This window comes from Equus quagga, chromosome 15, assembly GCF_021613505.1.
Source record: "Equus quagga isolate Etosha38 chromosome 15, UCLA_HA_Equagga_1.0, whole genome shotgun sequence".
NCBI lineage: Eukaryota > Metazoa > Chordata > Mammalia > Perissodactyla > Equidae > Equus > Equus quagga.
The window spans coordinates 3,978,871-4,005,349 of NC_060281.1; positions in this window are offsets into that span (position 1 = coordinate 3,978,871).

A 26,479-nucleotide genomic window follows, 5' to 3' on the forward strand; every position below is an offset into this window, starting at 1 on the left:
GGAAGACAAGGTCAATAACAAAAACTAAGATGGGTAATGGATATGATAGACTATTAATAGAAAAGAAATTCTTTTAAAATATGAAGAGGTGCTCAACTATGTCTTATGACAACTATATACACACAAACTATAATCACATTTAGGTGATGTTTTCTCTTCTGTGAATGGTCAGACTCAGTAACTTGATACGTCACAGTATGACTGTCAGTCCTTAGGAGAGCATGAGTTCGAACAACTCCCTTAGAAGATAATTTGGCATTAGCAGTAAAATTCCACTTCTAGGCATGTATTTATTAAGAAACTTACTTGTTTAAAAAAATCTACAGTCACACGCTGCATAATGATGTTTTGGTCAATGAAGGACCACGTATACAATGGTGGTCCCATAAGATTATAATGGACCTGGAAAATTTCTATCACCTGGTGATGTCACAGGCATCCTAACATCATAACACAATGCATTACTCACGGATTTGTGCTGAGGCTGGTGTAAAAAAATCTACCACATTTCTAGTCGTATAAAAGTATAGTCCATACGGTTGTGTACAGTACATAACACTTGATGATAACAATGAATGACTATGTTACTGGTTTATGTGTTTTCTAGACTTTTCATCCTTGCTTTAGAATGTGCTCTTTCTACCTATAAAAAAAATTCACTGTAAAACAGGATGCTGTGTGACACCAGCAGCAGCCTCCATACGTCTTGTGTTCACTGCATCTCTTGATTGCATCATCATTTTCTTTTGTGCTTGATTTAATCTCGTGAGGTTATGTTTGGCATGGCCCCAAGGGTGCAAAATCCACTGCTAATGGTGCCAGTAAAAGGCCAAGTCAAGTGATTGACCTGGAAATGAAATTAGAGGTGATAAAGGACTACTAAGGGGAAAATCAGTGAAGGTTATTGTTTGCCGGTTAGGCATGCTCCCTTCCACTATAGCTGCACTCTTGAAGACCAAGAACAAAGTAATGGAGACTGTTTAAAGGTCTGCTGCATTGAAGGCAACAAGGCTAACAAGCATTTGAGAAGGTCTTAGAGCAGACATAGAGAAACATCTAATGACGTGGATTGAAGACCAGACACAAAAGTGTATCCCTTTCAGCACCGTCACAATCACAGCCAAAGCAAAAAGTTTGTTCGCAATGTTAGAAGAAAAGGCTGAACCTGACTATGATTTTGGGTTTACTGCCGGATTTGGGCAGTTGAAATGATTCAAGGGGCTGGCCCCATGGCTGAGTGGTTAAGTCTGCGCCCTCCGCTGTGGCGGCCCAGAGTTTCGCTGGTTCGGATCCTGGGCGCAGACATGGCACCACTTGTCAGGCCACATTGAGGTGGCGTCTCCCATGCCAAAACTAGAAGGACCTGCAACTAAGATATACAGCTATGTACCAGGGGTTTGGGGGAGATAGAGCAGGAAAGAAAAAAAAGAAATGATTGAAGAATCATTATTCACTACATAATGTGGAAGTAAGTGGTGAGTCTGTGACTGCTGATGTGAGGGCAGCTAAAGAACGTTTGGAAACTCTAGGTATGCTGTTGTGGAGGAAAATTGCTTGTTAGAGCAAATATTCAATATGGAGGAACCCTCCCTATTCTGGAAATGGATGCCTGAAGGACTTTCATCATAAGGAGGCCAAGTCAATGCTGGCCTCAAGGCTTTTAAGGACAGGATAACAGTCTAGTTGGGGGCAGTGTTGCAGGCTACAAACTGACCCTTTGTGGCCTGGTACAGTGAGAACCCAGGCCCTTCAAGCATGTCAATAGACACACACTGCCCATGTACTACAGGAGTAATAAGAATTCATGAATGACCCAGCTCCACTTCCAAGATGCCCTCCTGAATTGCTATGTCAGTGAAAGGGAAATGGACTGTTTGGAGAATAACATAAGTTTCAAGGTTTTGCTCACTATTGATAATGTTCCCAGACATCCTTCTTTGATTGGTGCTCTTCATCCCAATATTAAGGCAATGTTTCTCCCTCTAAACACCACTTCTTTGATCCAACCAATGGATGAAGGAGTTAGCAGCTTTTAAGCTCTCCTACCTCAGGAGGACTTTCGTCCAGGCTGTTGCTGAAACTGAGGAAGACTCTGATGAAATTCTGGAAGGATTACAACACCTCTGACTGCATCAAGAACCTTGCTTGGGCTTGGGGTGATATCACCAAGGAGTGTATGAATGGCATCTGGAAGAAGACACTCAAGAGGTTTGTCCATGGCTTCAAAGATTTGCCAAGGATGATGAGGCTGCAAAAATCAACAGGGTGTGGCTGAGATGGCAAACGACTTTACCCTGGGTGTGGATGAGGATCACATTGAGGAGCTCCGAGAGGTGGTTCCTGAGGAATTGACTAATGAGGAGTTGTTAGAACTAGAACAGGAATGCATCACTGAAGAAGAGGCAAGAGACAAGGAAACTGCAAGAGGACAAAAGAAGAAGCAGCTCAAGAAAATTCACAGTGAATGGTTTAGCAGGAGCTTTTGCAGACCTCAACAAACTTCTTAAAAAGTTTGAAAACATGGACCCCCAACAATGAAAGGCTTTCATTAATGGAGAGGAATGTTCACGGTGCATTATCTGCTGACGAGCAAATCTATAATGGAAAAAGAAACAAACCAAGCAAACCACCGTGGGCATATTTCCGAAGAGAGTAACACCTCCTCAGGAAGAGCTTCAGGCAGGTCCTGCAATGTATATTCTAGAAGGAGGCATTATTATCACAGGAGAAGACAGCTCTACACACGTTATTGCCCCTGGAGACCTTCTAGTGCGACGAGATGTGGAGGTGGAAGACAGTGATACTAATGACCCTGACCCTGTTCAGGCCTGGACTAATGTGTGTGTTTATGTCTTAGTTTTAGAATAGGATATAAAGAAAGAAAATCTTTTTGTAGAGATGTACAATATGTGTTTTAAGTTCAGTGTTATTAAAAAAGAGGCAAAAAACTTAAGAAGTTTATAAAATGAAAGTTAGAGTAAACTAAAGTTAATTTAATATTGAAGAAAGAAAAGTATTTCTTTATAAATTCAGTGTAGTGCGCAGTGTTGATAAAGTCTACAATAGTGGACGATAATGTCCTAGGCCTTCATAGTCACCCACCGCTCACTCACTGACTCACCCAGAGCAACATCCAGTCCTTCATGCGCTGCTCATGATGTGTCCTACACAGGTGCACCATTTTTTATCTTTTATGCTATATTTTTACTGTCTTTTCTACATTTAGACACACAAATACCTACCATTGTGCAACAGTCACCTACAGTACTCAGTGCAGTGACATGCTGTGCAGGTTTGTAGCCCAGGAGCAATTAGCTACATCCCAGAGCCTGGGTGTGTAGTAGACTATACCCTCTAGGTTTGTGTAAGTGCACTCTGATGCTCGCACAATGACAAAATCGCCTACCAATGCATTTCTCAGAACATACTCCCGTTGTTATGTGATGCATGACTATATTTATAGGAATATTCTTGGAGCCATGAATACATAACCTGGTAAGTTATAATGATTAGTTGTTTGAGCACTATGTACTCATTACAAATAATGACATAGAACTTTATGATTGTGATTAGTATATGAAAAGAGACTGGTATCAACCATTGCTACTTGGAAGAAGAACTAGGAAACTGGAAAGGAGTGGGAGGACAAAAACCTTTTGAATTCTATATCCATTGGACCATTTGAGATTTTGTTTCCACGTGCATGCATTAATTTAGGGGGAAGAAAAGCCTATGTTTGCAATGTTATTCTCTTGTTGATTAGCTTTCTGAGAAAAACTAGCAAAAGAGAACTGTGTCTCTCCTTTGGTTTCCTTTTACTTTTTTTTGTAGCTATATTTTCTTGACCTCATTTGCATATAGCAAATATACAAGGAGGAGGGAGGCAGACACAGTGAGAAAGGTGAAAATCACATGGCTATATTTTTCCAATTAGAATTACCTATGGAACAGGCATACATTGAAAGTCAGCTGCAACTAGACACCAGGCTCTGTGCTGGGTGGGAGGAGATTCAGAGACAATCAACAGGGACCCTGCCCTCAAGATCTCAAGGTCAATGGCAACTCCCAGGTGTGTAGGGGATCCCACAAATTAAACAATTTTTCATGTCCTTTAATTCAACTCTATGCAGTACATTGAGCTCTTTCTACATGGAAGAGGTTACATTAGGTGCTGTGAGGTCTGTGAAAGGCACAGACTAAAATTTATCTCTCTAACAGAAATCTTTGTAACAAATGACCTGGCGTTAGCAGATTTCCAAATACCGCTGTATCTCCCTTAGCTGGGGAGATGGTCCCTAGTGAGCTGCAAACTTACAAACTATTTTTGAAGCAGATAGCTTTAACCAGAAGGATTCCCAGAACTGATTTCTAAAACTGTTTGTATTCCAATCAGAACAAGGGAGTCTATAACAAAAATATAACATATTTTAAAAGAGAAATTTAAAGACTTTTAATACCACAGGCAGTTCCTTTGTCTTACCTGTTTCTCCCTAACATCCTTACAACCTCTGCCATGTTCCATTCCTTAGTCTCTACAGCACCTTTAGTTTTTTTTTTCTTTTCTTCCACCTTTGCACTGTCACCAAGAACTACATAAAAAGAAAGTCATAGCACATAATATTTAGCACCTAGATTTTGAATTTTTCCTCTCACTGGTCGTTGAACATATTGATCCTGACTCAGTCCAATGGCCTCTGATCTAGTTACATTGTTTCTACTCCTTTCTTCTTGTTGCTTCTGAAGTTTGGAATTCAGCAACCCTTGTGGCACTTTGCTACATGGAACTCAGATTCTCTGCATCGTGACTCTGTTTTTTCTCTCAGAGCTCGAGGCGGACAGCTGTAAATACGATTCCCAGGCTCGTGTCGTGGATGGTGCCTCCTGCCACTATGGACTTCGTCCTACTAGCATCCTTTCCCTGAAAATGAGAACTGAACAGAGGTCATTTAGTGAGAATTTCTATGAGAACTGCATTTCATCCAATCCAGTTCATGCATTCAATTCTTTACCGACCTTTTTGAGAATGTATGTAAAAATATTTGCTTAGTCTATTTTTCCCATCAAAAGCCTTGCTTGCATGTCAGCCGCATAATAGATTAGTTACTTGGGGATTTTTTTTGTGCAAAATACATTTGACCATCAATAAGGTTTTAAAAACTTAATTTATGCAAAACACACACTGTGTTGTTTATTTTGTTGTAATGTATCATATTTTTATTCTTAAAATAGGAATGCTAAGGTATAGTTTCTTCTGTCCCTCCTCATTGTAGTTTTCTAAACTAAGTATAACAGTTTAATTAGATATGGAGAAATCCAAACTTGAGACTATTGATAGCAAAGTTATTAAGTATTTTCTACTGAACATATTTCCAATTTTTATAATTACACAAATTTTGAGCAGCCAAAAGAGAAAGTTGCTAATTGCTAAGCTATATTGTCTGTGTTTATATTGAAGACAATGCAAGCAATGGAAATTTTAAAAGTACACTGGAATGCTGAAACTTTTATTCAAAATCATTATGAGTGTAACTAACAAAGAAAGATGTGCAAAGCATTGGAGTTAATGAAACGATTCAATGAGCAACATAAGTACTATGCAGAAAGATTTCCCAGACTGTTGAAAGTTAAGAAACCAATTTGGAAGAGTAAGCAAATGCAAGTTAAGATGGAAAATAATGGAGCAAATTTACTGTGTCAAACTGAATAGAATATTTCAGCTAACAATATTGTATTCTTCAAATCTATTCATAGCAGACAGAAGACAAGAGAAAATTGGCTCTCGAAAGTGACAGGGGAGAATTGTATCTTGTGGATAAGGGAACGGAGATTTGCTAAGCAGTTTATTTTTTGCTCCCATCAGAATAGAGAAAAGCCCAGATTCCTGAGACATATTTCTTTGTACATGTCACTGCCCAGAATCATGAGCATCACATCCAATCAGAGCTGGCTACAATGACTCAGCCTGACCCTTAACTGCCACCTCAGAAAATAGAAACAACTTAAGTGGTACCCACTTATACTCAGGAGGTGTCTCTATTGTTCTCTGCATAAGATATGGAAGTAGAAACAATATGTTTCATTCTAGTTAGTAAACCTGCTAGATGATTTAATACACTAGCCACATTGTCAAAAGCGCTGACCTTTCTGAGCATCATCATCCCAGAATGTTACAATGTCAGATACAAGGGAGAGGGAGAAGATGAAGTTTATTCGACCACAAACTTGTCCGATACCTTATGGATGTGAATGTTAAAACACAGATCCCTGGGCCCACCCTGTTGTTCTGAATCTGTACATTTGGGTGGGGCATAAGAATTTATCTTCCTAAAGGAAATCCGAGGATCCGTACGTCTGAGCTAGAGCGCTGTCTTCACTGTATATACTCTCTACGTAACTGATGACTGCCGATTGCTCCTGGCTCTGTCTGCTGCCTCACCCCTCATCTGCATCGTGGGGAACCACATTTCCCAGGCTCCACTGCTCTCTGGCTTCCAGGAAAGATTGGTTGCATAATCACATTTTTTCTCACTTCCCTACACCTGGGGCTCTGGTGGCTTTCTGCTGTTGCTAATCTCTAAATTGCTTTACCATTCTTTGTTTAACTTCAAGCTATTCCATCACAAATGTAACCAATTTTTTGTCTTAAATATCTTTAAGAAAAAGCTAAAATTGTTTCTTTTTCCTGGATGGTCCCTGACTGAAAAAATGTATTACAATGTCCCATGAAATAACACTATGCTCTCCTTTCGTAGACATTCATAGATGCTTTAGGATGAGAAATCAAAAAGTTGGCAAAGCTAAACCTTGGGCTTTTGGATAAACAAAATCATGAGAACTTCCTTGTATATTTGTTTCCAAAAGAAAAATTATAAAATTTTTCCTATCTTAAATCCAACTTAGATCTAAGAAATTTTAATCATTATGGGGGAATGTCATTTTAAATAGTGATAAATAAAAGTCAGTCTATAAATTCAAAAGAGCAGTTAACTCCACTGTGGAACAGGAAAGATATTGGAAAGGTTTTCAGTTTCTTATCTGGGGCAGCAGAAGGTCAAAATCATGTAACTTCAAAAATCACTATTTTTGAGAGTTGGAAGGCATAGTATTGATCTTGGTCAAGACAAATGTGATCAGAGCAAGGAGTCCCTTCAGTTTAAGCCAGCAAACAGCTAGAGAAGAGAAACCAGTTGAAGCTGACGGGTTCTTAGATCCCCCCATATCTTTTTATGTGTTGTTGCTGCTGTTGGCATCGTGTTTAGGCCAGGGTTGAGTACGATGCAGAGATTCTTAATATTTAGTGATAAGGATGATTGCTTCTTAAACTTTTTTGTCACTTTAGAGATCAGAGTCACCAGGGTACAACAGTACTGAAGATAACCAAATTTCAAGACAGTTGATTTGCAAATCACCGCTTTAAATCATTACTAAATGGTTTCCCATGAGGAAGTAATTTTCACGCCTCTGACAATTTTTATGCTTAGTTGGGAAGTAGGAGGTGAAGGAAGAATATATGAGAGGCTCTTTGCTTACCAGGCTCTGAAACTATTCCAATTGTATGTTGGAATGGAGATTTGTTACTAAATCTCTTAAAGTTATGCTTCAAAAATAAAATAAAATAGAATAAGACAAAGGAAGAATTATTATCAAATTTGAAGTATTACATTTGGAATCTGTAATTTGTAAAGAAAGAAAATACTTATACTGTTTTGATACCTGTAAGATTTGATAGCTGAAAATGATATGTTTGTTTCCTTTAAGGGCTTACTATATGTCAGGCAACATTCTAAGTACTTTACATACTTTAGCTTATTTAAGAATCAAAACAATCCTACGTGACGGGTACTATTATTATCTCTGTTTTAAACATGAAGAAGCTGAGGGGCTGGCCCCATGGCCGAGTGGTTAAGTTCGCGCACTCCCCTGCAGGCGGCCCAGTGTTTCGTTGGTTTGAATCCTCGGCGCGGACATGGCACTGCTCATCAAACCACGCTGAGGCAGCATCCCACATGCCACAACTGGAAGGACCCACAACCAAGAATATACAACTATGTACTGGGGGGCTTTGGGGAGAAAAAGGAAAAAATAAAATCTTTAAAGATGAGGAAGCTGAGACCAGACAGATTCAGTAATTCCCCAAGTGGCACAGCTCATGTGTGGCAGAGCAGGATTTGGATGTGGGAAGACTGCCTCCATGCTCTTAGCCACTAGCATGCACCAACTCCTCTTGTACTATAATACTACCTATTACACGTTCCATGCACAGAAAATGTAGGCTCAAAAAAGTTAATGAAGTCTTAAGTTGAGTAGAAATAAAGTTCTCAAGAAGGTCTAAGAAGGAAGAAGTTGGTGTCCTAGAAAATTAGAGTTGGAAATATGTTTAGAATCTCCTAAATTCTCAGAAGTTTTCCTCTGATTGATGCAAGTCTACAATTTTTTCCTTTCGATGGGTTTATTTGGTGGTCAAAAACTTTACCTCATGTATCTGAGCCCATGATTGCTGAGTGGGGACAACATGGTCATTTAAAAGCTGCAGGAGTGTCTTTAAATTGAGTGCTAGAAGTCTGTTTCCGTCCCTTTCAGTTGGTGAAGGTTAGGGTGGGAAGTGTGGGATCTGCTGGTAGCCCTTATCTACCGTGTCTCTTCTGTGGATGGTCCACAGTATGAAAAACTGAATCCGACGTGTTAGAAAATGTAGCAATGAGAGTCACCTGTGTGTGTTGGGAAAGAGAAGTGAAGCATTCCATTCCCTAGGTCCAATCTCACTAGAGATCCTTGTTCTGCCCCTAGTTACATGAGCTTTAGTATGAATTATCTTTTTTACCAAACTTAGTTTGAGTTGTTTCTGCCATTTGCAATCCAAAATACCTACTGATAGTATAAATACACCTTTAATATTATGCTTAAATGGTTTTCATTGAGGACAGGGCAAAATCTTTTTCAGGGATTATCATGGTAACTAATCTTGGACATCCTTTAAAAGCAGGGGGTATGCGTGAACCTCTGAAGACAGGAGAAAGAGGAGCAAGAGAGAGAAAATTCCTATCTGTACAGGGAGATTCTCTGTAACATTGTGCTGGGTTTGAGCTCAGAAGGGAGAGAGCTTTACTGGGAAGCCCAAGAGAAACAATATTAGCCCATAAACAATGGGGTAAATGATATCCAATATTAAATGTCATTGTAATATTTTAGCAAAGTTTTTAAAAATCAGCAGCCTTGTTTAACCCTGCCTTGGCAAGTAAAGGGAAGGACTATCATCCATATTTTGGGATGAAATGATATAGGAGATGAAAGAAGTAAAAATGGAAGTAAAGAATTCCTCACATGTTTTCAATGCAAAATAGGACAAGCTACATTTGTAAGCATTTTAAAGACCTTGATCAAGGCTCGAGGAAGGAGCTATAATTTATAATACTAAAAATGGGGAAATTGAATTACTTGCTTTGGACATAAAAGGGTAGGATTCTGCTCAAAATATAAAAAGTCTGGAAACATTTGGACACACGAGGATACTTTTAGTGTCTTCCATATCAACAATGGGTCCATCAGAATAATCGTAATTCATACAGCAAAAACTGGCTGCACAAGTAAGACATTAATAAGGTTAACTAAAAGGTGAATATATGTGACTACCTAGAATTAAACACTTGTGTGTCATAATCCACCAAAATCAAAAATAAAAGTCAAATATCGAAAAATATTTGCAACATGTATGACGAAATGGTAACATTGTCAATTGTTAGAACTTTAAAAATGATCCCCAATATGGAGCCCACTGTAGAAAGTGGACCAAGGACATGGAGCGATATTTACATTAAAAGGGCCAACAATTATATAAGAGATGTCAAAAATTAGTAATTTAAAATATTGCACTTAACATTTGTGAAGATGTAGGAAAATGGTTGCTTCATATAATAATACCAGGAATGTTGTATTATTTCCCAATATAAAATAAAGACATTACAAATATGAAGCTTTGGAAGGAACTAAATGTTTAAAAATGTGGATTTGTTGAACCAACAATGCTATGGCAACAAAATGATATTTTGGAAGAGGTTAAAAAAAGGACATAATAACGGTCCACGACATATTGCAAAGTGAAATAAAGCAGGCTACAAAACAGTAGAGTATCAGTATAGTATAAGACCTCGCAAAAAGAAAATTATGTATGGGTAACTAAATGGGCATATAACAAATTGTTAACACTTTTATCTTGGTGAGATGGGATTTGTGCTAAGGAGAAAATTTTTGTCCTTTTTCTGCACTGGGCATGAATTAATATTTGGGTTGTCAAATGCCATGGTGAAAATAATAAATGAAAAAAATGCATATAAAGTAAATTAGCATGAGATAGGACATATGATAGTCTTTCTTCTAGAGTGAAAGACTGTCAGAAGGTAAAACTTTCTTATCATTGAAAGACATGCCTTTAGGTTATTTAATTTCTCAGAACCAAATGGAAACTATCTATTGGAAGGTAAGAGAGGTAATTCCTTAAGAAAGAGGAATCTTGAGGTGAAGTTAGCAAATAGTCAGATATTTTATAACAGCAACAAAAACTTGTGTAAAATTTGTTTTGTTTTAATGTCTAAAACAAATACGTACAAATATTTAAAAAAAGAATTGCCAAGGATCACCAGCATTTATTTATGATCCCTCATGCTACTTTGAGTTAATTAGACTCAGCTGGATGCTTCTCACTTGGGGACTTACCTATGATTGAGTTCTGAAGTGGACTGGAGCTACTGTCATTGAAGTGCAGTCTGGGCTGGTTGTCCAATATGGCTCCCTCACATGGCTGGAAGTTGATCTTGGTTGTCTGCTAGTTCAGCTAAGGCTGTTGACCAGAGTGCCCACACATGGGTCCTCCATGTGACCACAGTTTTTGGCAGCATAGCTCCTGGGTTGCAAGTGGGAGTGTCTTAAGAGTGAGCATTCCAAGTGACCCAAACAGAAACTCAAGACTTCTTGTAATTAACCTATGAACCAACATAGCTTGTTTGCCACATTTAATTGGCCAAAAGGGAAATCACAGGGCCAATCCAGACTCAAGGGAAAAGTTCTATGCACAAGTATGAATAGCTAGAGGATAGTTCATTAGTGGGGGAAGAGGCATCTTTGGAAACTAGCTGCCACATTCCTCATACCTAGGAATAGTACTGACGATCAGTACACGATTTGGAGGACACTAAAGCTTAAGTATAGAAATTTTAACTATCCTACCTACGGTTGACATCCAGCAATCACACAAGCCAAGTTTGAACCTATGGAGTCAAACCATGGGTGATGATCCTTGGTCACTTCTACACTGACTCTATCATATTCAGGCTGAGAATCAGTGATTAGGATTCTAATACCCACTTCACCACCAACACACTTTTGACCTTGGGCAAGTCACTTACTTCTCAACCTTTGCTTTCTTGTGTCGTCCTCAGAAAGCAGATTTGTGTCCTGCCCTTGCCTCCCTCTGTAGCTACACCCTGCTGTTCCTCCCACATCATCAACACTTTCTGGCCCACGATTTGAACTCCAGCCATGCTGAACTCAGGTGCTCAACTTTAGCAAGCCCTCCCTCCCCTAAGCCTGCTCTTGCTCTTCCCTCTCCCTGAAACATGCTTTCGACCTCTGTCTGGTGATTTCCTACTTGATCTTCTAGGCACGATTTTCAACATAATTTTTTCAAGTAGCTGTTTCCTCATATCCATTAGATTACATGAGGTGTTTCTTCCTTGTGTGCATTATGCTACTTGATCCTTATTAGATTGGTAATAAGCCCTTGCTGAAGAACTGTTTTCATAGCCCCTTTACTTTCCTTATCAGTCCATTATATGCTATTATTATTATTGTTGTTGTTTAGGAAGATTAGCCCTGCACTAACTGCTGCCAATTCTCCTCTTTTTGCTGAGGAAGACTGGCCCTGAGCTAACGTCCGTGCCCATCTTCTTCTACTTTATATGTGGGACGCCTACCACAGCATGGCTTGCCAAGCAGTGCCACGTCTGGACCTGGGATCTGAACCGGTGAACCCTGGGCCGCCGAAGTGGAATGTGGGCACTTAACCGCTGTGCCACTGGGTCGGCCCCCTTTATATGCTATTATTACGGCATATTAACCTGCCCTTCTAGGCTATATGCTCAAAGATTAGTCTTGTTGTCTGATTGGCTTACTGCTGTATCCACAGAGCTCAGCAGTGTATTAGGATGTCATAGGCACTTATTAAGTATTTGCTAAATAAGTGAATGAACAAATGAAATAGATATCAAAGAAAGAGATTTAATGCCCATCAGAGACCAGATACAGTGATATCTTTCTTAATAATAGAAAGGAAAGAACCATATCTGTTGAACCTCTGAAGCACTGATATATTGTTGCCCAAATAAACAATGCTAGAAAAATGCTCATAAACTTTCAACTTGGCTATCTTATTTGAAATTAACAATGACAATTGTGTATGCCAATTTAGTATCATTTGCCTTCTTTTTACACTTAAATACATATTTCCATGAAAATTATATGTAGAGTAGGATCAAATTAAAGCGTTTTATCTTAAGAAATAGGAATTGATAGAAATAATGTGCAAATCTTTTTCATATTTCATTTCAAAGTAAAGAACATTATTGTGATTTTGAGTGTTTCAGTAGCAGTATTTTAAATTCTTTGCAGAAATTAGCTGTGACTTCTCTTTCTATCTAGAAATAAAGATATTTCAATGTGTACATTAGCACACTACTCCTTTTCTCTGTGAAAACTGAGGTGGAAAGAGTACTACTCTTCCTTTTTCTAATTCTGGATTATTGACCATATCAAATATTCAGATGCTTGTGAGTATTCTAGAGTAAGTAAAATAATTAAAATGTGAGGATGGCAGTTGAAATTTTAACATTAAGTGCACTATGTTATGTGTCCGTGAAATTAGAATAATAATTAGCCCATATTGTTCTCTTTCTTTTTCTTAGTTATTTTCATTATTCAGGAAATATATACTGATCATCTTCTAAGTGTAGGGCACTGTATGACATGATAGGGGCTGGAAATGTATAAGATGGAGCCTCTGATCTCAAGGAACGTACGGTTCACTGGGCGAGGCTGGCACACAACTGGTGTACGTTATTGGAGCACAAAGCAGCACACTTAGCTCAGCCTGAGGTCTTAGGGGAGGCTTCTTTGAGGACTTAAGACTTTAACTAAGACATAACTGTTAAAAGGCAACTAAATTATAGTTAAAAATAAACACGAGAGTGAGAGTGGGGACTTTCTTAAAAATTTTTATTTATTTTATTTTTGTTTTTGAGGAAGACTTTTTGCTGAGGAAGACTGGCCCTGAGCTAACATCCGTGCCCATCTTCCTCTACTTTACATGTGGGACGCCTGCCACAGCATGGCTTGCCAAGTGGTGCCTAGGTGCCTGTTCACCGAAGTGGAGTGCATGAACTTAACCACTATGCCACTGGGCCAGCCCCATAGAGAGTGGGAACGTATTAGCAGAGAGAATGGAATGAATAAAGGCTTAAAAGCTAAAAACAACCTGGAGTGTTCAGAGAATTAAAAGTAGTTTTATGTGTCTGGGGCACAAACTGTGGCCTGGCCTGGAAAGGTGAGAGATGAGACCATAGAGATTAACATGAACCAGCATGTTTTGCTAAGAAATTTGGGTTTTATCCTATAGATAGTGAAAGGAGAGAGTGTCGAAAGATTTTAAGCAAGATCACGATATAGCTATACTGCATTTTAGATCAGTCATTCTGTGGGGTAGGGTATTGTGACACTGCAGGCAAGGATACATATTATAGAGAAACTTCAAACATTGTTAAAAAGAAAATCTTTAAAAATATAGATAAAAGTGAATTATTACCTTCAAAATAGAAAATTATATTTACAAAAAATTTCATATTAATGATAATACATCCCTTGAGACAGGGCTGAGGCAGAGTAACTGGTAACCTGTAATTCTCTACCCAGCTAAAGCTTCACCAAAGAGTTAGGAGAAGTAGAGATAATTTCAAACAAAGACAAAGAGAGTCCATGTTTCACAGAGCAGCCCTAAAATTATTTCTAAGGGATGTACTTTAGCAATAAGAAATGTGAACACAGAGAAATAAAGTAGTTTTTAAAAAACATAATAAAACAAGAAAAACTTGTTGTGAGCAAAAAGTAAATATATTATTACATGTAATTAAACATAGGCCATCAGAAAAAACATTTATTCCATAAAACTTACAAACCAACAAACAAAAGGAGGATAGAAAAGGTTGTAGGGACATGTCAAGTGAGGAGTTAAAATATGTTAAAGTTTTTATTATATTCAAGAAGAGGATAAACATTTTAAATAGCTGAAGTTATTTGTTTTAAAAATACATGTTATATTGAATTATAAAATGACAATGACATTTTCTCTAAACTCTCCTGTCATTTCCATTTACCAACCTGTTCCACCTTGTTGCTCAGAATTGTTTAAAGATGTTCCTTCATTGTTTCCTCTATGTTCTAGTGGGAAAAATGATCAGCAGAGGAAGCCAGAATTGTATTGAGCAAGTAGAACTTGTAAAGTATTGTGCCAGACTTGTATTATTAGCAGAATGAAGCTTCCTTAGTATTCTTAATAACATGAAGTGACTGGTTGTCTTCTCCAGAGTTCAAAGATCTCATTCATACACTACTCCATCCACAGTGATTCAGCTCACCTGGTCCTATTTGTGGTTCTGTTCTGAGGCCGACTTTAGGAACCAGGGTTCATTTTCCAGTATGCTGAGCAGACTCTCTGCTCTCTACTTAGAAATGCTGCTCATACTTATTTAAAATATAGTAAATTGACTGAGTCAGTGGGCTCTAGAACAGGTGGTCTTACTTCCATGTATAATCCTGGTGGCCTTCGTGCCTGTGTGCCAGTGGGGCGAGGGGGCGAGGGAGTGAGCAGAGTCGGAGGAGACAGAGGAAGACAGGGAGGCACTGTCCACAGAAGGATGCTCCTCTCAGTCGGCTCGAAATCATTATTCATCATAAATCCCTGAGGGAATAATACTGCTCCTTCTGAAAAGATAATTTAATTTTTAATAAAAGTTTGGTATTTTATTAAATACTAAACTCAGAAATGCACTTATATTTCAAAAAAAATGTACCACTACTATTGAGAATACAAAATCTAGAAGAAAATACTCAGCTTAAAAAGCCTGTGACTTCAAATGCCTTGATGATACACATGTTACTGCGTACCATTAGAGATAAAATATGGTTTCTCTGTATTTGTAGCTTTGGCCATTCAAACATTGTCACGTATCCTAAGAAATCATATTTTTGTCATAAATTTATGTAAAGTGTGTTCTTTACAAACTCCCGAAGGAAATAGCCTCAGATCTGGGTAGCTATTCAGGTGTCTCTTCCCTCCTGGTTCTTACATTTGCTTTTCTTTTAATCCAATGCCTCTTCTGGAGGCATTTTTGCAGTTAACCTGAATTATTAAAGCCTTTTTTTCCTGTGATATAAACACTTAAAAGGTAGCTTGTCATTTACCTGAACATGCCCACGCAGATTTTCTTTGTAAATTATACTTCAGACACAATGCTTCTTGCTCCACCCAAAGTCTGAGCCACAAAAGGAGATCAGCCTAATTATATATTGTTATTGTTCAGGCTCATAGAAGGTCAAGAAATTTTAACTGCAGAGAAGAAGACTGAGGATGACATGCCTGAATTTCAACATTGTAAAAAGAAACTACTTCTAGCCGCTATTGTCTTAAAGGGCTTCACTGGAATTTTTTTTCTATTTCTTGTTTATCATTACATTATCTCAAAAGCCTTTATTCAACCCCTTCACTTTCTATTATCAATATTCTGTATCGGGAGTGAGTGTGTCTTGGATCTGTGGCAATGACAGGAGCCCTTAAGTGGCTCCTAAGGGGGCTGAGTGTGATTACATCAATTCCAGTTGCCTTTGTCCCCCTGACTCTGTCCCCTTTCCATCCTCCCAGCAATCCTTCCTCTTTCCTCTTCTTCCTGATGACAAAGATACTAGTAACATCTTATTGGCATCAATATGTTTAGCACCTTAATTTATGGAATGAAATTATATATCACTCCCTGTTTAATGATTTTAAATGTTATCATGCAATTAGGGGATTTGAAAGGAGATAGGCATTATTAATTGGTGTGTGGAGAGGACCGAAGCTTTGCAGAATTTTTCCTCTACACTATTTACTAGATGTGTGCCCTTCCTCAAGTAAGGTATCATTTCTGAGACTCGTTTTCCTCGCAGGAGACAGAGGATCCATGAGCACATCTCAGAGAGTCGAGATGGCAGAGATAATAAAATACCTCGTGCACAATAGGCACTGCATACGTGTTGTTTCTTTGCTTTTTCCTTCTTTTGCATCTTTACTCTTTAAATAGAATCAAGACAGCCCTACTTCTCTTTAGGCGAATTATCTTTAAACAGATAAAAATTAAGACTAGCCCCGGAAAAATATCTCATGAGACATATTCTGACTTTAGAACGCTCCCATCCTGGGCAGTTTAGTTTTACGCTTCTTTCTTCCTTAATCCATGTGTCTGGGAGCTTCCTGCTTACTGCTCCTTTTTTCTATCTAAACCAGTTCTTAGGAAATGATCTCCTAATTTCATTTACTCATAGGTGAAAATGACTCATGTGATTGAATGCTCCCAGGAAAATTTGCATTTTAACAGAGCTCAAAATTTTACAGCGAACGCATTTTCCCCGGTAGTAAAATTTGGGGAAACTAATAATGGATGGCAGGTAAGAATCTATTTTCTTTTCAATCTCCATGGGTATCATTTGTATTAAGCCATATAAACCCCTGTCCGTTGTACCTTCCCCATGCTGATTGAGGCTGTGAACATTCTACTCTGAAAAGAAAGAAAGACGGCCTTGATAATGTGCATGCCTTCATGAAGCAAGAAAGCCACATAATAAGGCATCTGACTGATTTGGGAATTAACCATTTCAGAGGTACTCTTCTTGTGGAAGGGCACTTTCAGTTACTGTCCTGAACCATTCATATGTCTTCAAGGAAGCTGAATTGTTTAAAATTCTCTGTGACTGTAACCTCTGATTCATCACATTTCAATATATTCTGTTCTATATTCTAATTTATCTTAAGATTTCTTCATGCTTTTTTCCCTATCTTTAACATTTAGGTCTGCCATCTGCTTAATTTGTTTTACTGTGCAGGATTTAGCTGGAAGCACAGCAAAAATAAAGCACTTATGTTGAGTAGCTTTTATTTTGCAAGTAAAAAAAAATAAAGTCTATGCAGCACACAGTCAAACATACTTAAGAAGTAAATAGCAGACGAGGAGGGTCAGAGGCAAAATTTGCTTAACGTGCTGAAGGCGATATTTGTGTGCATGCTTAGGAGAGGGGACGTGAAGAAGGAACAGTGAAACAGAGGTAATTACATTCTTCTTGACATGGAGAAAGAACGTATACAAACATACCAATGCACACTCATGTATGCAGGGACAGGCTCTTTCTAGGTGCAAACCACATGCCCCTCTGTACAAAATGACATGAGGCTCTTCCACTAAGAATGTCTTTCCTCATATGTCAGGCGCATTGTTAGTCTGGCCTGACGTGGGCTTGAATCACTTCACTCTTCCATTCCACAATGTCTTACTCTCCTCTACTGTGAATCCATGGTGCTTATGAAGGGTCGGGTGCCTGGATGCCATGTTGAGGCTGTCTAGGTTTGAATTCCAGTTCTGCCATTTAACTGCAATGTAACTTTGAAAAAGTGACAGAAACACCCCATGCTTTGTTATCGTCACCTACAAAATAATGATGATTATAATGTTTCCTGTTTCATAGTTCCTGGAATTCAGCAGTTATGAGCTATTTGTACAATATATAAGAAATCAGTGATGCTGTTTTTCTCTAATTCTTTGAATGATTATCCTATATCTCGATAAATTAACTTCTTTCTTTTTAAGTGGTGAATTGTCTATTCTGGTCATTGTGAAAATGGAGATTTTTTTGCAGAACTCGAATAGGTACAGAGCACATATTTCTTTAGTTAGTTTTTTTTTAGTTGAATACGTTGCATTCATCATATGCCTCATGAGGAGGCCAATGAAGACGGCAGATAATATAATATGGGCGTGCTAGTCAGGACTGAAACACAGCCTAAATGGAGGATTAGAGAGGGAGCAGGAGACAGAACAAGGGGATAGAATTTTGTGAGAGTCCAGGCCTGGATGCGAGGCTCAGTCCTGGGGAAAGGAGTAGACTGGAGAATGAGCAGAGGTATGGCAACATTGGTTTCACAAAAACACCTGGATTGAGTAGGGTTATTAAGTAATGTAGGATAATTCATTCCCAATGGAAGGGAAGCTAGAGAGAAAAAACAAATATCCATTAGTTTACCCCATGGTAGTCCACAAGCATTTTTCTTCTCGTACATACACTTTTAAAAAAATGCCAGTTCTACCACAAGGCAACTACTTCCACATAATACTCCAAATGCATTAATCTTCTCCCTAAAGGTTGACAACTCCAAGTCTTATTCAATTTCTGCATCCAGTTCCAAAGTTAGGATCTCTGAGTGATCTAACATGCTTTTGTTCAGTCTGGATGTTGACCTAAACAAATTTATAATATACAGCTTCATGATAAATCTAAATAGTCCCAAAATATTAAGGCCAAATGAAGTAGGTAGAATGGGATAAACACAGAACATAGACACCATCATATGAAAAAGGAGAGGAGAGTTAGTAACATACAGTGGCCTTTGAGCTAGAGCACACATCATTCTTGCTGGACAGGGACCAGAGGCCACTATTACATGACAGTTGAGTCACTTTCTTGGTCATCCTGGCTCTCTGTTCTCTAGCTGTCTGCCCCTGTCCATTTTCCTCTACGGCTGAGTCTGAGATTACTGGAGTGCTTCCATCTTTGGAGCAGCACTACCTCAGTGGGCAACTTCCTTTTCATGTAAACTCAGAGATATTTGAATTCTTTTAGGCATTGAAAAGTTGCCAGGGTTAAAGTTTCTCTGACAAAATAACACCCTTGAAATCACAGCTGACTTTTGTTTGACTGTCCCCTGCTTCCTCCCTGGACTGGTAGTAAGTGTCCAAGCTTGAGGGGTCTCATCTGAAACCTGAATTTCATTCTGATAGTTTCTGTTTCTTCACAACCATCTCAATGTTTCATCATGGGACAGTGAGGCCACCAATCCATCCCTGAACTCCTGGCTGCATGACAGTACATGTGTCTTAACAGACTCCTATTTCCTTTTTCAGACTGGAAGTACACAATGGGTGTTTGGGTCTGGCCCCAGCCTTACAATTTTGATACTTTGTTCAGCATGGATTTTTTTTTTGCGTTAATTTTGATGTACTACCATACCATTTGTCTTGATTACCAAGGTTTTTTAGTGCCCTTTTATATCATTCAAATATATCCAGATCCCATTGAATAGAAAATTTTCTGCCAAGAGGGACAAAATTATGAGATTCTGGTTAGCGTGGCTGGGATCATGAGGTCTTCTCTGCTGATCACTCTGGCCAAGAAGGCAGTGTAGTCTGATTGATAATGTAGATAGTGCACTCTGATTAGCCAGGTTTTAGTCACACAGTCACCCATGGGCAGGGAAAGTGAGTGCTACTATGAACACATGGACTGAGTAGTATTACAATGATATGATGAAGGGTGGTTCCTCAAGGATAGAATTCAGAGATGACAAAGAATGGCCCGTTTTAACGTGACATGTATGCTTGGATCTGGGCTGAGGCAGTAAGGTTACATTTTAAAACTCCGGGGGAGGGGACCAGAGGGCAAGGTAACCAAATGCACGAGTAGGTGTAACATTCACTATTTATGCTCAGCTGCTCACAGAGACTGCTCTAGCCATCCTGGGAGGAACAAAGACACATCTCTCAGAACATCCTTTTCCTCACCTTGGTTAGCTCAGTTCAGAGATATGCCAGGGCTAATCCTTTTTTAGGATGGTAATTTTCTCCCTGCAGTTAAGCAATCCCAAGAGAGCGTGTGAAATGTGTGCTATTTGTGTTGAGGAGGGTGGAAGAGATGGGAGCAAGAAAGAAGCTTCTCTCCTCCTGTGCAGAAATTAGGAGACGCAGGACACAGTGAAATGCATTGCATGGATATGTTTTCACAGACTAAATTGTCCTTTACAATTTCTCATTGATCAAATACAACGACCTCTGATATGTTCTTAGTATTGGCTTAAAATTCTTAAAAATCTTCTTGCTGTTCAAAATACTTTGCCTACAAATAATACAAATTAATAATTTTGTGTCATGAACTAGGGAAAATTATGGGCAAGTACTGAATAAAATGGTTTTAAATGAATATTTTCAGCAGATTTCAGTCGAGTACTTTAAATTCCTTCAACATGTATGAGTACATTTAGTACGGAAATGAAGCAAATGTGTAAGTGGTTACATAAGCCGGTCTATGCTCCTGCGTGTAGGGGAACAAGCTGTCTCAAGGGCACATGAGGCATCTGATTCCTCCAGACAACTCCAGGGGGCTGTTTCCTCTCTGGGCCCCAGAACACACCCCAGGAATGCCCTATCTTGAACCAGGGAAGAGCACTCTACTTGAGAGTTAAATTATCTAAGGGGTTTTTTGACATATAACTCCTGCATTGAGTGATGGTGCGTTTCACTCCTTGTTGATGTCAACACATATTCTCCTTCGGGCAGTTGTAAATCTTAAGTTTGCATCATGGACCCAAAGAAGAGATCTGATTGTTTATTGAATCCTTTAAAATGGAAGCAGTATTGTTAACATATCTTTGTATGTACATTTGTCTCATGAGAGGACTTATGCAATCTTGTAGAATACTGTGGAATAAATCCAAGAAACGATATGTATCACTGATTTAGAGGAAATCTGTTCTGCATAAGATATTTATGTAACACATTAGGGGAAGATGCTTGAGTCCCCACTCTGATGCATCAAATGAAAGTGTGAGGAACCCATACCTAAATTTCTTCACAAGATAACACACCTCACCTGCTATAATATTTCTATACCCATCTTCAGAGTGTTGTGATCGGGAAATGGCTATCTCCTTATCTAATATTCCATTATTCTAAAAAATGAGCCCAATTATCAATAAATATAGAATTGGGATAATTTTCCAATCTCCTAACTATACTTTGCGCAGTGCTGTTGGAGGCTGTGGCTGTTGAAAAGATTGTGGCTCTCATCCGCCACAATCACTATGCTGTGGTATTTCCCTTCCTTCTGAAGAGCAGGAATTGAGGAGGTTCACAGCCACATTCTCCCTATTCCCCGAAGGACCGTGGGAGCTCAGGCTAGCCTCTGCACAAGGAGTTGCCCAGAGCTGACTACAGTGAAATTTTAGAGTGCTCTGCAATTTGTTCACTTGATATCTAGCATATGGTGTATGCTACTAGGTGTGAAATGATTGAAATTTTAATCAACAGTTTATAGTTGAGTTTCCAAGGACCCCAGGCATTTAGAGATGGCTGGTCTGTGAAATATCCATGAATGAAAATGACCCCAGGTAACTGAACATTACTCACTCTACAGATGTGGGTACTATACAGCCAGTAATGAAATGAAAGCCTCACAAAATACTGATTGTATTTGACATGTAGTTCGCTGTAATTGAGGCTGAAATAAAGAAAGTGACATTCAGAATTTGTCCGTAGCCTCATTATAGATGTGGGTAGATATGGTATTTTGGAAGAAAATAATATGATATTATTGAAAGTGAAAGTGGCCCCTGTAGACCTACCCTGAATGCCGCTGCCTCAAAGCTGAACGAAAACCAGCTTTAGCTAAGTATACAATGGCAACTGGTTCACTTCATTGGTAAGAAACCAGCACACGTGGCAGCTCAATAAACATGAAAATCTTAAGAAGTTCACACTCTCAAAAATGCAATCAAATGTAAGTTATACCCTGCTTATTTTCTACCCTATCAACAATTTCTGAATTGTAGATGCTTAATTTATACAGCATCAAAAAGTATTTCCATGAATATATTAAAAATGAATGAGAAGAAGTGGTATGCCAAGGACTAATAGGTTTAATACACACATTGTATATATAAATATTATATATATATTATAACTATCTGTTAATTCTCCCTGGTCATACAACTCCTCAGCTAACTGGAATATGTATTTAACCAAGCTATCCTAATTCCTAAGCATGCTGTACCAACAGGTGTTTATTGTATTTCCTATACAAAGAAATGATTCCCTGGGAGATAGTCTAGTGTTTCCACACCTGTCAGTCACAACCACTTCCAGAGTGGAAGTAACCTCTAGGGCCTTGAAGAGCCAGAAAACGAAAATTCGCTTTGAAGAGTGTGGCCCCATAAACATAATTGAAAATTTTTAGAGTCATTGAATCTAGTCAAGAATAAAAATAAATATTTAGGACAGTCTAGGCACCCCTAGGACAGATTAGAAGGCTCAGAGGATGGGAGATAACACATTCCCTAATTTCAAGAAATATTTGGTAATATCATAAGGCCAGCTTACAACCCAAATTTGCTCTCTCACAGTCTGGTTTTGATGCCCTTTCATAATGTGATCGTGATCATAATTAGCATTTTGTGGATGACTTTGGAAGCCTTTGCTGCATGTACATAATCAATGATTGGTTACTTATTTCGTTTTACTTAAAAGTTCCTTCATTTTCTCCCCCTTTCTTTCTCTTGCTTTTCTCTCTCTTTCTTTCTTCTTATCTTTCTTTTTTCCTCTCATTAATAATTAGGATAATTCTTAAATTATCTTAGACATGCAGATTTTCCCAAGGAAAGTATCTCATCACTCTCTCTATTTTTGTGTGTTGCTTACTTGCTTTATTAATTCCATGGAGATAATCTCTGATGTGTAGAGTGGCTGAGAGTACTAGATGGATAACCTGCAGGGAGGGACCCTGGTGGAATGTGGAGGGGTGCTCTCTTTCCTTTCCCTTTATCGAGGTGCCCTCCCTGAAGTGTTCTATGCTCACCCTTTCACATCCAGGCCCTCCCCTGCCGAACTCTACTCTGGGCGATGTTCAGTATCTCATCTGCCTAATATCAAACTTTATCTGTCACATATCCTCTTCCCTTAGGGCCCTGGTCACAGCTAGGAGATAGGGCAATTCGGATAAAACTGATAGAAATCAGCAGCTGTTTGGATGCATAACTTTCCTAGATAACAAATTTTATTTTAACACTCAATTTTAGTGAGCAATGTCTTAGCCTAAAGAAATAAATCAGGTGGGAGATGTTTTGGATGATCTAGCAGATTTGTGCAAGATAAATTTGTTCTATTCGGTCTTTCCATGCCCATTAATTGCTGTTAAGACCAAGCTACACGTGTGCATTGTAAATTCTGTCCCACAGTATGGTATGTGCACAACAATCAAATAGAATTTTCTCCTTTTCTTTGATTAAATAATCTGAATATTTCACTTATCTTATTATTGGCTTCTTATGAATTTTTTAATAACTTAGGAGAAGGCACTTATTTATGTGTAACGTACTATTTAGTGTAATTTGCTTATGAATTGGGAACTCATGAAGTTTTTCCAATATTATTGCAAGTTTTTTTTTTTTCCTGTTTAAAGTGTGCTATGTCACATCTAAGAAGATGGGGCAGGGACAGTAACTCAGAAAGACAGCTGGGTTAGAAGGATGGTGCAAAGCACAAATACCAGAGTACTTAGGGAAATACGACAGCCAGGGCTGTTTCCTGCATTAAACACACAATTGGCTGAGGTTCTCTGGAACCCAGTGGGAGGTGAAGCAGAGTAGTCCAATTTAATCCCCTAAAAGAGAGGAGAAATCATAAAAATGCATTTTTTCATCTCTGCTTGAAGTTAAGCCAAAGAAACGTGAATTTCCTTAGCATTGTCCGTCCTCCCACTGCTCTCCTCTTCCTTCACGGCTCCATCCTGCATGTGTGATAATGAGACAGACTTTACCTTCTTAAATATTAACTACTTGAGGAGCTTTAGCTTTGGAACTTTTATATTTTTCCTACACAAGCATAGTGTGGGGAAATACCCTTCAACTAACGTCCCAACGAAAGACGTCCAACAGAATTTTAGTGTTAGTTCCTAGCATGTGTGGTGGGTAGGGCAGGTGGGGTGAACAGAAATTTGGGAAATGTTATAGGACCGTTGAAAACACGCAAAATAAAATCTGTTTCTTACTCTTTATGTCAATTTAAAAATATAAAACTTTGTCTCAAGATAGTAAATAAAATATGAAAAGAACGATTAATGCTATGCTATCAAGGGACTTACTGCTGCCACCTCCTAATGGCTGTGCCTGCACTTTTTTCATTACATTTTGTCTTGTTTTTCTAGATATCCTAAATTCCAACCCAATACTGTCTGTTTGACTCAACTCTCAGTTTTAAAGCCCAGTTAATATGACCTTGCCTTAAATACTTAGGCAAATCACATATGGATCATTTTGAACATGAGTATTCTTTACTCCCAGGTTTGTGGAAAAAGAAAATAGTCAGTAATTGACCTTGGATGTTTTCCCAACAAATAAAGTACAAGAAGTTTATTATATTGCTCAGCATTTATGTAATAATTTTTGAAAGACATAGTTAGAAAAACAAACTTGATCTGATGTATCTGACATTTGACCAATGTCCACTGGTTCACCAGTCTTGATTGTTTACAGCTGGTATCCATTCTTCATCAGCATCCCTGCTGGTTCAATTATATTTTTGACTACCATCCCTTGTATAAATTATACAAGTGATTTCATTCTTTTTCATTTAAATAAATATTATCTTCCGAGGTCTCTGAAATTAACCTCTGACCAGATGAATATCCCCCGATAAATGAAAGTGATAATTTAACCTAATCTACAACAGTCTGGAAACATTCAGGCATTTTTGTCTTAAGTTATCCACAGAATTATAAATAGCACAAGGTTAAGCAGCACAGTGCGCTATAACTAATAGAATAACAGGTAAATATGATAATATGTAGTTATATATTTATCAGTTCCTATGAAATTTTCTAAATGGTGAACAGTTTCTTTAAGTAATGGGTCTATGTTTTCTCTGTATCTATATCTACATCCATCTATGTATATCAGTATTAAAGAAGTACTTTAATTTTTTCTCCAGTCTGAGAAAGCAGTATTTCCTAAATTGCATGTGACAATCTACATGGATACTAAGGGAATTTTCCATATTATATGATACCATTTTGGCTTTTTATTATACACAGGAATATTTTCATTTCACAGAATAGATATTTATTAAGCAAAACCAAGCACACAACTTTTATACGTTGTTGTGATAGTACTCTGCATTTTCTAGCATATGGATATTCACAACACTTATTACTTATCAGAGTATGTGTCCGTCTCCTTCCCTACACTCCTTGGAAGGTCTGCTAATTATTGCCTCTTCGGCACTTACCCTTCTGACAAGCTCATAGAAGGCTTGAGGTAAACACTTACTCACTGGATGAATGAATGAATGAATGGCTTTAGTTACAAAATCCTCACTTAAATTTGCAGGGTTTCATCTGTGGCCTCTCTCTACAGATCTAGTCAGAACTGACAATGTGGACATTATTGCTAAATTAGTTGACTCTAACAGGTGCTTGATATTTAACCAGAGTTTAACAACTTGAACAATCATCTGTGATCATAGAGGTGGTACATTTAAAAATGTATAATTTAACAACTTTCATAAAAAAAGCTACTCTGTCCTAATGAGGCTTTAAAATAATTTACAAAATTAGACCCTCAAAAAAGTTCTTTGGGGCACAAGAAATTTGCATTGATGTTGCCCAGAGTTGTTGTTTAAAGGAAAACTCATGACAAGGATAAGATTCAACCCATGTGTGGAGAGCACAATGAATTAGCAGTCCATTTCCTTAACCACTCAGCAACCTAGTCAGATTGCAGTCATTGTAAACATAATTGATCAATGAACTGGTCCAAAAGCTTTAGAGCATCTTTTGAGTCCTTAAATGCCACATGGACCTGCTTGATTATGTCATACAATTGGATGCAACAAGATTGAAGAGGACACAAAAAATAAGTTTAACAAAAGCACAAAGGATTGGCAGGAAACTGCAAAATTGCAGTATAAAATTAAAGGAAAAAACAAAGACAGCAATTAGCAATGATTAAACTCAGGGGAAATCAATGATAAATTACAGCCCTTCTTATTGGATGGAAATTGTTTTTGCATAATCCATCAAATGTCATGGATCTGTTGAGACTTAAAACTCCTCTTTCTTCTCTTTTATTGCTCCTAATTATAACCACCTCTATCTTAACATAACCACTGCAATCTTCCACTCCTCAGATCACTGAAAAGTAGTGGTCATGTGTCCTGGAACAGGACTTCTATACCACAGAGAAATAGCGATGGCTCCCATGGTGAAGCTACACAACTGATCCCCAGATCTACTTTCCAAGTAGTTTCTCAGGAAGCAGTCCCATGCTGCTACTGGGTGTATAATCTGCTGTAAAACATAACCAGGTTGAATC